The sequence below is a fragment of the Muntiacus reevesi genome, chromosome 21 (assembly GCF_963930625.1).
Source record: "Muntiacus reevesi chromosome 21, mMunRee1.1, whole genome shotgun sequence".
NCBI classification, from domain to species: domain Eukaryota; kingdom Metazoa; phylum Chordata; class Mammalia; order Artiodactyla; family Cervidae; genus Muntiacus; species Muntiacus reevesi.
In genome coordinates, this window is record NC_089269.1 from 50,843,660 (window position 1) to 50,856,192 (window position 12,533).

Sequence of the window (12,533 nt, forward strand, 5' to 3'; positions counted from 1 at the left end):
ACTCCAATACCTTGGCCACCTCATGGGGAGAGTTGACTGATTGGAAAAGACCCTGATGCTGGGAGGGATTGGGGGCAGGAGGAGAAGGGGATAACAGAGGATGAGCTGGCCGGATGGCATCACCGACTCGATGGACATGAGTTTGAGTAAATTCCAGGAGTTGGTGATGGACAGGGAGGCCTGGCGTGCTGCGATTCATGGGGTCTCAAAGAGTCGGAGAAGACTGAGTGACTGAACTGAACTGAACTGAAAGTAATATGGTCAGGAAAATAAAGCAATTATTAGAGCAACGATACATCTATAACATGAATCTTTCATGGGAAAATATTCATGTTGTAAACTGTAAATGCTTTCCTTTTTCTGCACTGATCCCCTCCTCCTCCATGTTACCCAAAAATTGAGCTTGCTTCTTGGTGGGTGTTCAGCCAAAAACACAGCCAAGCCAAAGATCAGGAGAAAGAAGGATTTATTATTACTTGCAGTAAGTAAGGAAAACACTGAAGATCTTTCCTAAAGCAGTGTCTCCCTGAACAGAAAACTGGGGAAGTTTTAAGCTAAGTGTTAGTCGCTCAGTTGACTAACTCTTTCCAGCCCCATAGACTGTAGCCGTGCAGGTTTCTCTGTCCATGGGATTCCCCAGGCAAGAATACTGGAGTGGGTAGCCATTCCCTTCTCCATTTAAGCTAAGGGTACATGCATATTCACAAACAGGCTTGGGTTGTTGACAGAGTTCAAACTTTAGTGGACTGAAGTCGTGAGGGTTAGAAAACGCCAACACCACCATCCCTTAAGTTCCAGCTGATCTTGTGGTTGAGCCTTCAGGCTAATATTTAGCATTGAAACAGAACTGGGAGTTTTTGTTGTTATTTAGTTGCTGAGTCAAGTCCGACCAGTTTTGCAACCCCATGGACTATAGCCCACCAGGCTCTTCTGTTCCTGGGATTTCCAAGAATACTGGAGTGGGTAGTCATTTCGTTCTCCATGGGATCTTCCTGATACAGGGATTGAACCTCGGTCTCCTGCACTGGCAGGTGGATTCTTTACCACTGAGCCACGTGGGAAGCCAGAGTCTTTACAGCTGATACTTTATCTTTGCTATGCTTACTTCTCTTGCCTGAAACCAGTAGTTTTATTTCTGTATTCTTTTGTTCCTCTACGATTAGTAACTACTGAGACCTGTTCAAGGGCAAGCACTGTGGTCAAGCTTAGATCACAAAATGGCTTAAGGCAAAAATGGCTTCTCTTCTGTCAAGAAAGCCATTCCAGTTTCTCTTTTTTCAGGAACTCCCTACCCTATCTGCTCATACTTACTTTCCGGCACTGCATCCCGTGTTAGGCTCATCTTGTACATTTCCTGCTCTATTCCTACGTCAGTCATTTCTCTAAGGAGCCCTATATCCTTATATTGTAGAACAGCTTTAGAAACCAAGATCTCGGTGCTAGATGTGCTCACTTTGACCACTCTTCATCCATCCATCCATTTCTGAAGCATATACCTTTCCCAGTGCCGTCTTTGGACAACACTCCAGAGCAGAAGAGACAAATGAAGTGTAAATAATTCTATTACTGCATGGCCCAAGAGAAGCACTGTCCATAGGTATGCATACAGCTCCACAGCAACCGGAAGATGAAAGGCAATTTCCAGTTGGAGACCCATTTCACAGAAGTCTCTGTTCTTGATTCTAGACTTTACCTCCTGTCTTCTAGGTCCATATCTTAGTAGCTTGGCTCATATCTGCCCTTCTACATTATAGTCTGGTATATCAGCCTGAGCTGAGTTTAAATTCTGGTTCTGTCACTTATTAGCTGTGTGGTCTGGAATCTGTGTCTTCACGGGACTGCACCTCGGTTTCTTCACCTGTAAACTGGGGATGGTGATGCCAATAGGACCCACCTTTGGAGGCCTTTGGGAAGATTCAGCAGAAGGCATGTGGAATGCCTGGCACAGTGTCTGACACAGTCAGGAACAATGAATGCTGGCAAGCAGAATGACAATGAAAACTGGATTCCCTCTGGAGACAGCATCACCTCGAGTGTGACTTCTTAGGACAGAGATGCAGATGAGGCTGTGATTAAAACAGGCTGCAAAGGCAAAGCCCAGGGAGTGGCTGCCGGACAGACTAATTCCAGGGGTCACAGTCAGGTCTGTCCTGCAGATGCCACTCTTTTTGAGATGTGAACCATCAGTGACAGAGGTCTTGGGGTCACCTGGTGTATGGGGGCTCAGCACAAAACTTAGCACCAGGGGGACGAGACAGCTGTTGCCACTTTCTCCCACCTCTGTCTCTGTGATTCATGCTTATCAGAATGCGTTGACATAGCCTCAGATGTCAATGGATGCTTGATGTTCCAGAAGGAATCCTCATGCTAGGGTTTTCCACCAGAGTTGCCTTCCCTGACAGTGATGATGAGCCTATCAAATGTTTCCTGTTCTGGAAGGAAAAAGGTATTTAAACTAAGGTGCTTCAGAGAGTCTTGAGAACTTTTAGGAGCAGGTGAAGCATAGATGTCATGAACTTTCACTGGGACCAGGTGTGTCCCCAAAGTCTTAAAATAGAGCTTACTATGAAGGTTGTAGTTGTCTCACGTGATGTTTTTCTTTAACTTGAGAAGCATCTAGATTAGTGATCTCAAGGTGTGGCTCCTGGACCAATAGCATCAACAGCCTCTAGGAACTTGTTAGAAACATAAATTCTTGGGTCCCATCCCAGACTTACTGAATCAGACACCCTGAACGTATGCCTTGCCTCCTGTCCCTGCCCATTACAGTCTATGTTTTAACAAGCCCTCTAAGTGATTCAGATGCCAGATAAAGCTTAGAAATCGTTGATCAAAAAGACGCAGGAGTCTCCCAAATGTTCAGCCTTAAAACTAAAGATGTTTTGAGCTCTGAGCACCTGAAGAGAGGACTCTCTCTAATGTATGACACTCAGTAGGTGTGCATTAAGTATTTATTGAATGAATGAATTTAATTTGAATTGAATGAATTTAAAAATACTGAAGCGGTTAAGATTCAAGACACTGACAACAGCAAGTGCTGGGGAGGATTTGGAGCAAAATGAACACTCACTGATTGCTGATGGGAACGTGAAATGGTACAGCCCCCTGGGAAGTCAGTTTGACAGTTTCTTATAAAACTAAAAATGCTCTTATCATACAGTCCTGCAGTGCCACTTTTTCATACTTACTCCAAGGAATTAGAAACTTATGTCCACACAAAAAACCTGCACAGGTAGGTTTATAGGAGCTTTATTCATTAATTTCCCCAAAGTGGAATCAACCAAGAACTCCTTCAGTAGGTGAATAGATAAATAGTGTGGTACATCCAGACAATAGAATATTATTCCACAGTTAGAGGAAAGGAGCTATCAAACCATGACAAGACATAGAGGAACCCTGAATGGGTATCACTAAGTGAAAGAAGCCAATCTGGAAAAGCTACATTCTATTTGAGTCCAATGGTGTGACATTCAGGAAAAGGCAAGACTATGGAGACAGTAAACAGGTTAGTGGTAATCAAGGGCTGGGGGAAGTGTGGGATAAAAAAGTGGCTCACAAGAGGATTTTTAGAGCAGTGAAAACACTACTTTGTATGGTACTACAATGGTGAATACATAGCATTATACGTTTGTCCAAACGCATAGAAAGCACAGATAAAGAATGAGCCCTTGTAAGCTATGAAATTCAGTTAATAATGGTGTATCAACATTGGCTCATCAATTGTAATAAAGGGACCACACAAATGCAAGATGCTATCATCAAGCCTTAAACACATTAGCATCAACCCTCCAGATACACATGGAACTGATTTAAGAGCATCTTGTTTCCTTGGAAGCATAAATTCCTCTTAGTCTCTTTTTCAAAGGGGAAGAGTCTTCTTTCCAAGAAGAAAAAGAAAGAAATTCTTCTAGCTCTTAAGGGGTTGGTGCAGTGAGCCCGGAATTGTGCCTGTCCCCTTTGTGAAAATCCAGACCCTTGGGGCATGCTTTGGGAAATCAGTGGATGAATTTTGACAGTTGGGCTGTTCTTGGTACCTTGTTCCTCATGGGGGCCAATCAGTCATTCTGAAGATGTTCAGTATTTCCTTCAGATGATAAGTAAGAGCTTCTCTGTGACATAACCACACTGCACACTTATAGAAACGTTCCAGTGATACTATGTGGCTTTTTAATCTTAAAGAATTCATAGTGCCTCACCAGTGCTGGCAAAGGGGGTTTGCTACAGAAACAGTGGAAGTGGTAGCAGAGCACCATCTTTCTTTAGGGTTGGACTCAGCTAAGATTCCATACTTTTATCCAGAGAGGGCTGGGGACAGTTGCAGCCCATGTGATGTAGGCAGATGTTGTGGGGTGGGGCTTCCAGGTAAACTCTTTAAAAGAACACAGAAAAAAAGGTGAAGTGGGAGGGAATAAATTGACATGCATCTTTTGTCCTCTGTCTGTCTCTTTCTTCTGCTTGGAATGCTGATGCGATGCCGGAAGTGGAGTTGCCACCATGTAGCCATGAGGTGACCATGCGTGCAAAGTTCACAAACTGAGGGTAGGCATACAGAAAGATAGGAGAAATGTCACTTTTAGAAGGTGTTGTACTGCTTCCATACAAGTCCTGCACTATTTACCACTGAATTTTATTTTTTACATGATGGAAAAAAAATAACCCTAATTTGTTTAAGTTGATATTTTGGGAGTTTCTGTTACTTGCAGTCAAATCTAGCCTCTAACTGAATGAGAGATATTTTCAGTTGATGCTTGTGGTTAAGAGCACAGACTTTGAGGCCTGCCATGTGTCTTTGAGCATACTCAACTTTGGATACTTCATCTGTGAAATGGACTCAGTAGCACTTCTGACCACAGTATTGTTTTAAGGATGACTTGAAAGAACATACTTTAATGACTATTAGCACAATGTCTGGTGCATATTAAGGACAGGATAGATGGTAGTACAAGACTGGAGTTGCCTCCCGCCTCAGATATGCAAGAATTAAAAAAAAAATAGAGCAGGATCTGAGTGTTGTCTTAGACACGCTGAGTATTATACAACTTCTGGATTTCATTGTCATGGGCTAAATCAAAGTCACATGACATCAAGTGGATATTCCCAGACCTAACCCTAGACTGTTATTCACTCTCACCCACTTCTAAGGCTTGATGCCTACAGATTCCTCTGGGAAATAACCCCCACTCAACACAGGACAGTCATGGACAATCAAGCAGAGGGAGCAGCCTACGATTCCTGCCCCAAGGCCACCTCTGATGGCACCAGAAGTAGACATCCAACCTGAAGGGGTACAGACTGTAGGCTGGCCAGCGGCCTGGTAGGGGTCCTAGTGGGACGATTCTTCCCACAAGGGTCAATAGCTCTGCTGGCTGGCCACGCTTCTGGAGGGACCTCAGTGCTGCCTGGCAAGCTGGTTCCTTGTCACTGATCCATACATTCTCCTACCCTCTGAGATGGCTGTCTTGAATGTCTTTATCACCTCTCAGGGCTTTCCTGATGAATCAGATGGTGACCCCTGGGTTGGGAAGACCCCCTGGAGGAGAGCATGGCAACCGGTTCCAGTATTCTTGTCTGGAGAATCCCCGTGGACAGAGGAGCCTGGCAGGCTACAGTCTATGGGGTCACAAAGAGTCAGACAAGGCTTTTGCATCTTGCTCTGTGCAAACGTGCTCTAAGGTTCTCATCTTGAAACATGTGACTTCTCTGTGGTCCAGTAACTGAGAATCTGCCTTCCAATGCAGGGCATGTAGGTTTGATCCCTGGTCAGGGAACTGAGATCCCACATGCCCCAGAGCAACCAAACCCACGCGCTGCGACTGGCGCGACATCACAATGGGAAGTCTACCTGCCGTAATGAAGACCCAGCACAGCCCCGGTCCGAGCCCCCAGTGCCCTCCGCCCGCTCCCGTGCTTCCGTTCACAACCCACTTCTGCCCTGTCCTCACCTCCGGTCCCGCTGGATTTCACTCAACAGGCTTCTGTCTCCTCTGTTCCAGGGCCACTGCTCTCATCACCCAGTGGTTTCTTCCTTGTTGAATTTGTTGGTCAATTCTCAGTCCTCAGTTCATTCACACTTCTAGTAACCTCTCACACAGACGATTCTTCCTTTTGGGAAAAAGTGTCTTCACTTGATCTCCTCAGTGTGAGAAATGGGCAAGAATAAACACCTTTATGATATGGTTAGGGCAAGGACATTATTTTGTTTTCAGCAATATCCCCAGCACCTGGGACAGTATCTTTCATGTATGAGGCACAGAGTATCTGTTGAATGGATGAGTCCGGATCATGGGTAGCAAAGTACAGCTAACAGGCCAAATCTGGCCCACTGTCTGTTTTTTATAAATAAAGTTTTATTAGAACACAACTGTGTTCATTTGTTTACAGATTGTCTAAGCCTGCTTTCACACATTCCACAAATTGAACAGTTGTGACAGAGACCACGTATCCCACAAAGCCAAAGATATTTACTGTCTGGCCCTTTACAGAAAAAGTTTGCAGACCCCTGATTTAGACAATTATTTCTATTTCCACTGTGTGCTATATGTGTGAGACCCTGACTACAGATGATCAAAGAGACAAAGCTCACAAAAGAAATTACAGTGCGTCGTATGGCAGTTCTATTTCCAGTTCTTTAAGAAATCTCCACACTGTTCTCCATAGTGGCTATACTAGTTTGCATTCCCACCAACAGTGTAAGAGGGTTCCCTTTTCTTCACACCCTCTCCAGCATTTTTTGCTTGTAGACTTTTGGATAGCAGCCATCCTGACTGGCATGTAATGGTACCTCACTGTGGTTCTGATTTTCATTTCTCTGATAATGAGTGATGTTGAGCATCTTTTCATGTGTTTGTTAGCCATCTGTATGTCTTCTTTGGAGAAATGTCTGTTTTGTTCTTTGGCCCATTTTTTGATTGGGTCATTTATTTTTCTGGAATTGAGCTGCAGGAGTTGCTTGTATATTTTTGCAATTAATCCTTTGTCTATTGCTTCATTTGCTATTATTTTTTCCCAATCTGAGGGCTGTCTTTTCGCCTTACTTATAGTTTCCTTTGTTGTGCAAAAGCTTTTAAGTTTCATTAGGTCCCATTTGTTTATTTTTGCTTTTATTTCCAATATTCTGGGAGGGGGGTCATAGAGGATCCTGCTGTGATTTATGTCGGAGAGTGTTTTGCCTATGTTCTCCTCTAGGAGTTTTATAGTTTCTGGTCTTACATTTAGATCTTTAATCCATTTTGAGTTTATTTTTGTGTATGGTGTTAGAAAGTGTTCTAGTTTCATTCTTTTACAAGTGGTTGACCAGTTTTCCCAGCACCACTTGTTAAAGAGGTTGTCATTTTTCCATTGTATTTTCTTGCCTCCTTTGTTGAAGATAAGGTGTCCATAGGTTCATGGATTTATCTCTGGGCTTTCTATTCTGTTCCATTGATCTATATTTCTGTCTTTGTGCCAGTTCCATACTGTCTTGATGACTGTGGCTTTGTAGTATAGTCTGAAGTCAGGCAGGTTGATTCCTCCAGTTCCATTCTTCTTTCTCAAGATTACTTTGGCTATTCAAGGTCTGCCATATGACCCAGCAATCCCACTTCTGGGCATACACACCGAGGAAACCAGATCTGAAAGAGACATGTGCATCTCAATCAATGTTCATCGCAGCACTGTTTATAATAGCCAGGACATGGAAGCAACCTAGATGCCCATCAGCAGATGAATGGATAAGGAAGCTGTGGTACATATACACCATGGAATATTACTCAGCCATTAAAAAGAATGCATTTGAATCAGTTCTAATGAGATGGATAAAACTGGAGCCCATTATACAGAGTGAAATAAGCCAGAAAGATAAATACCTATACAGTATACTAACACATATATATGGAATTTAGAAAGATGGTAATGATAACCCTATATGCAAAACAGAAAAAGAGACACAGATGTACAGAACAGACTTTTGGACTCTGTGGGAGAAGGCAAGGGTGGGATATTATGAGAGAACAGCATCGAAACATGTATATTATCTATAGTGAAACAGATCACCAGCCCAGGTTGGATGCATGAGACAAGTGCTCGGGCCTGGTGCACTGGGAAGACCCAGAGGGATCGGGTAGAGAGGGAGGTGGGAGGGGGGATCAGGATGGGGAATACATGTAAATCCATGGCTGATTCATGTCAATGTATGACAAAAACCACTACAATATTGTAAAGTAATTAGCTTCCAACTAATAAAAATAAATTAAAAAAAACAAAAGAAATCACAATGCCCTCTCTCAGCCACGGACATCATCAGGGTGTGTCTGTAGCCTGGGTCTGAGAAGGACTCTCTGCGGTGAATAATTCAGTGGTGATGGGAGAGTGGGAGAGATGGAAGTGAATGGAAAAAGAATATTAACCTTATTTTTATTAATTAATTTTTATTGCCGTATGTGTTCTCAGTTGTGTCTGACTCCTTTCTGCCTCATGGACTGTAGACTGCCAGGTTCCTCTGTCCATGGAATTTTCCAGGCAAGAATACTAGAGTTGGGTGCCATTTCCTACTCCAGGGGATCTTCCCAACCCAGGGATCAAAGCTGCGTCTCTTGCATATCTTGCATTGGCAGGTGATTCTTTACCCCCTGGTGCCACCTGGGAAGCCCTTATTGGAATATAGTTATTTTACAATGCTGTGCTAGTTTCTGCCGCACAGCAGAGTGAATTGGCTATATGTGTATGTGCGTCTCCTCTTTTTGGATTTCCTTCCAATATTAACCTTACAATCATTTTACACCATGCATTTTGCATAGTTTATTTCAGTTCATCTGCACTACCTTCTCCAATCTACGAATGAGGAAGCTGAAGCACTGGCAGACTAAATGTTTCATGAAAAGTCATGCAGAGCTGTGAAGTATTGGGAAGGGGGTGCCAAGGCCAGACCTGGGATGGACTCTGGCCAAAGTGGCAGTGATGATGGCAGCGAACACATGGGGCCTCTGAAGATGTGCAGGCACTGTTCTCAGTCCATCCCATCCACTGTGGGAAACTAGGGCACGGGAAGAGTGACCAGCTCCCCCAAGGTCACCTGGCCCTGGCCAAAGGCAGGGCCAGGACTTGACCTGCTAGTTTTGTTTTGTCTCTGTTCCCTTCCACTTTACCATAACATGTACTAGGTCCTCAAAGAATAGTCATCGAGCTAGTGGATTTGAACTGGAATTTCCTGGCTCCTGGCCCAAAACCTTTGCCACTGTCTGGCACCAGCCACCCATTGAGGGTTCAAAGGACTGTGCAACATTTTGCTCAGAGCAGAGCTGAAGGCCACCTAACTTGTTTCTGCAGAAATTACTAGAACTTTTTAGAATTTATTCATCCTCTATCTATATTTTCATCTCTCTTGGTACGCTGCCCACTCCCTTGGGGAAACTATAATTTCCATAACTGATGATAACATCTGTTTTCAGACATGTGAATCGGTTGCAGAAATGTGTGTCAGCAGCGAACTAAGCCTCCAAGCTTCAAGGAGGTTTCTTACAAAAGTTGTCGGGAGCGGCTTTCTTGCTCAGTCCTGCCGAGATTTTTAAATTGTGCAACAAAATATATTCTCCAGTTGACGGTGTGTACATCATGGCTCTCCAGTGGGAGGTGAGTTTTCTTCCTCTTGTGAAAGTTACTTCACCTAAAATATGGGATTTGATGTATATTTACCTTCCAAAATTAGATAAAACCATTATAAATTTTACACACACTGGCCATCCTTCAAGATTAGGACAGAGCTATTTGAGAAAAGAGGCATTCTGTATTCATTAAGGCACATTTTCAATTTATTGCTGGTGGGGAAAGAAGAAAGTGACATCTTTCTTAGTTATTTCTAATTCCCATAAAAAACAAAGAGTACTGCAGACTGGGTGGCTTGAGCAACAACATTCATTATCAGTTCTGGAGACTGGGAAGTCCAAGATGAACGTACTGGTTGGTTCGGATCCCGGTAAGAGTTGTCTTCATCACTTGCACATGGCCACCCTTTTGCTCTGTCCTTGATTTTCTTCGGTGCCTGCATTTGGGGCACCATTTGGGGCACCTTCTTCTTAGCAGGCCACTAATCCTATTTGACTGGGACCCCAGTTTTGTGAACTCATGTAACCTTTACTTAGCTCCTAAAACAACCACTTGGGGGTTTGGGCTTCCAACATATGAATTTTTTAAAATTTAAATTAAAAAAAATTTTATTTTGTATTGGAGTATAGCCAGTTAACAATGTTGTGAGTTTCAAGTGGACAGCAAAGGGACTCAGCTATACATATAGGTGTATCCATTCTCCCCCCAAACTACCCTCCCATCCAGGTTGCCACATAACATTGAGCAGAGTTCCCTGTGCTATACAGCAGGTCTTTGTTGGTTATTCATTTTAAATACAGCAGTGTGTATATATTGATCCCAAACTCCCTAACTATCCCTTCCCACCAACCTTCCCCCCTGGTAACCATAAATTTGTTCTCTAAGTCTATGAGTCTGTTTCTGCTTTGTAAATATGTTCATTTGTATCATTTCATTTTAGATTCTGCCTATAAGGGAATCTGGGCTCCCCCTGTGGTTCAGCTGGCAAAGAGTCCACCTATAATACAAGAGACCTGGGTTTGATCCCTGGGCTGGGAAGATCCCCTGGAGAAGGGAACAGCTACACACTTCAGTATCCTGGCCTGGAGAATTCCATGGACTGTATAGTCCATGGGGTCACAAAGAGTCACACACGACTGAGATACTTTCACATATAAGGGATATCATAGGATAGCTCTCTTTCTCTGTCTGACTTACTTCACCCAGTATCCAACATATGAGTTTTGGGAGGACAAAATTTAGTCCTCTTCTCATCCCTGAGAACCTCCCCTTGGGACCTGAGACGATGAAAGTTTGTTAGTTGATTTTGTGAATATGATTCAGTCTGGTTTTGAGTCTACGTTAAAGGTGTTTCTATATAGGAAAACCTCCATCGATTTGCTTTAGCTTCAAGTCCTTGCACCCAGAAGGAGAAGTCAGGTGTACCAGGTTAATCATCTCTGTGACTCTTCTGTATGGTAATAATAATGGAGGTTTTCTTTTAACAACTGCATAAGAGATACCAGGTGCCATCTTAAGAAGTCAGTATCTTGAAGCACTTTGTCTTATCTTTTCATCTTCTTGAGAACCTATGATGGATGGGGCTGTATTTATTTTTACTTCCATTTTGTAGATGAGGAAACTCAGGTTACAGAAGCTGAGTGATTTGCTCAAGAGGACACAGTTAGGAAATGACTCAGTCTGTATTTGAACTGAGTACAAACTCCAAGGAACTCTTCTGACCACATTCTCTTGTCTCCCATTTGGCCAGGACACTTTTACTTCCAGAAACATCAGTCCACAATCACCAAGAATAATGGTTCAATACAATCCTTTAGACAAATCTCTAGCTGAGAAAGAAGCCGATTCATTTTGATCGAGTTCTTGCTTCCATACAGATTTATCTTATTCATTTTTGAGGCCATGGGACACCTTTCTGAAAAGTCACTCATAATTTAAAAACATTTGGCTTTTTATTAGGTGTTTAGAAGTTTCTGGAAAGATCCACTTCTGAAAAGAAGCAGTGGAGGATCAGAGCAGTGCTGTTTCCTCATTCTGTAATTTCTTTTCATGACTGTCCTCTCTCATCTATGTGGAGGGGACCCTGAGACAGTTTTATGGCATTTTTTTTAAAATGAAAACTTCCCTCATTTTTCAGAAATGCAAAGGAAAAACGATCACAGAAAATGTTTTTCTTTTCTTTCTCAGTTCTGTGTTGCAAGTAGTATGTTTTTGTCATGATTAAAATCATTTTTCTCAAAGGCGTCCAGCTGTTTGAACGCTCTGGGTCGGAAGCGGGGAAAGGAATGGAAGGATTGCTTCTTCCTTCTTGAAAGCTAATGTGGACAGAATTCAGGCTGCACAGACCTTAGAAATAAACAGTGATAGAGGCGAGAACATATGATCCAACAGGTTACTCCTAGTTAGTAGAATTAGGGAGTTTATCTCTTTTTTTCCCCTCTAAATGTTTATACTTATGGGAGAATTTTCCAGCTCCCTGAGAAAACACATTTATTTCCCCAAGGAAGATAAGAGTGCTTATTCTTTGCAGTGTTTATTCAACTGTAAAGAAGCCTTGCAGGTGGAAAGAGGCCCTCCGATTACCAAGCGGCCCATCTCAGAGCATCCAGGCTGGATTTGTTGTCCATGCCCGCTCATATTATGAACTGTACATCAAATAGTTAACTCTCTCCTGCTGCGCGCCTGCCTGGAGGATGGGAGGATGGAAGGAAGCCACCGGTACAAAATCATGTGGCAACAATGACAACCACTTGGCTAGTTTAGAGGTGCTTGTGCAGAGAGAACCACACAAGAAAACAAAGGCGTGAGAGCATGTGAACTTCCAACTCTTCCCCACATACCAGTGGGGCGGTGGGTGGCGGGAGCAAGCGTTCGAGTTCCCTCAAGTGGGCGTTTTTATGGGGCCAAGTGACAAAGAACCAAAGAGGGTCAGGGTGTGTGAGCAGCAAGTGGAA

At 43.2% G+C, this 12,533-nt stretch overlaps 1 long non-coding RNA gene across 1 annotated transcript in view; it reads left to right on the forward strand.

Moving 5' to 3' along the window:
- Positions 1-11,760, forward strand: part of LOC136152482 (uncharacterized) — a 37,322-nt gene extending 25,562 nt beyond the window's left edge. Inside the window, exons 2-3 of the long non-coding RNA XR_010660213.1 lie at positions 9,426-9,606; positions 10,520-11,760. This is a non-coding gene — a long non-coding RNA (uncharacterized lncRNA). The remainder of the gene's footprint in view (positions 1-9,425; positions 9,607-10,519) is intronic.
- Positions 11,761-12,533: the final 773 nt, after the last annotated feature.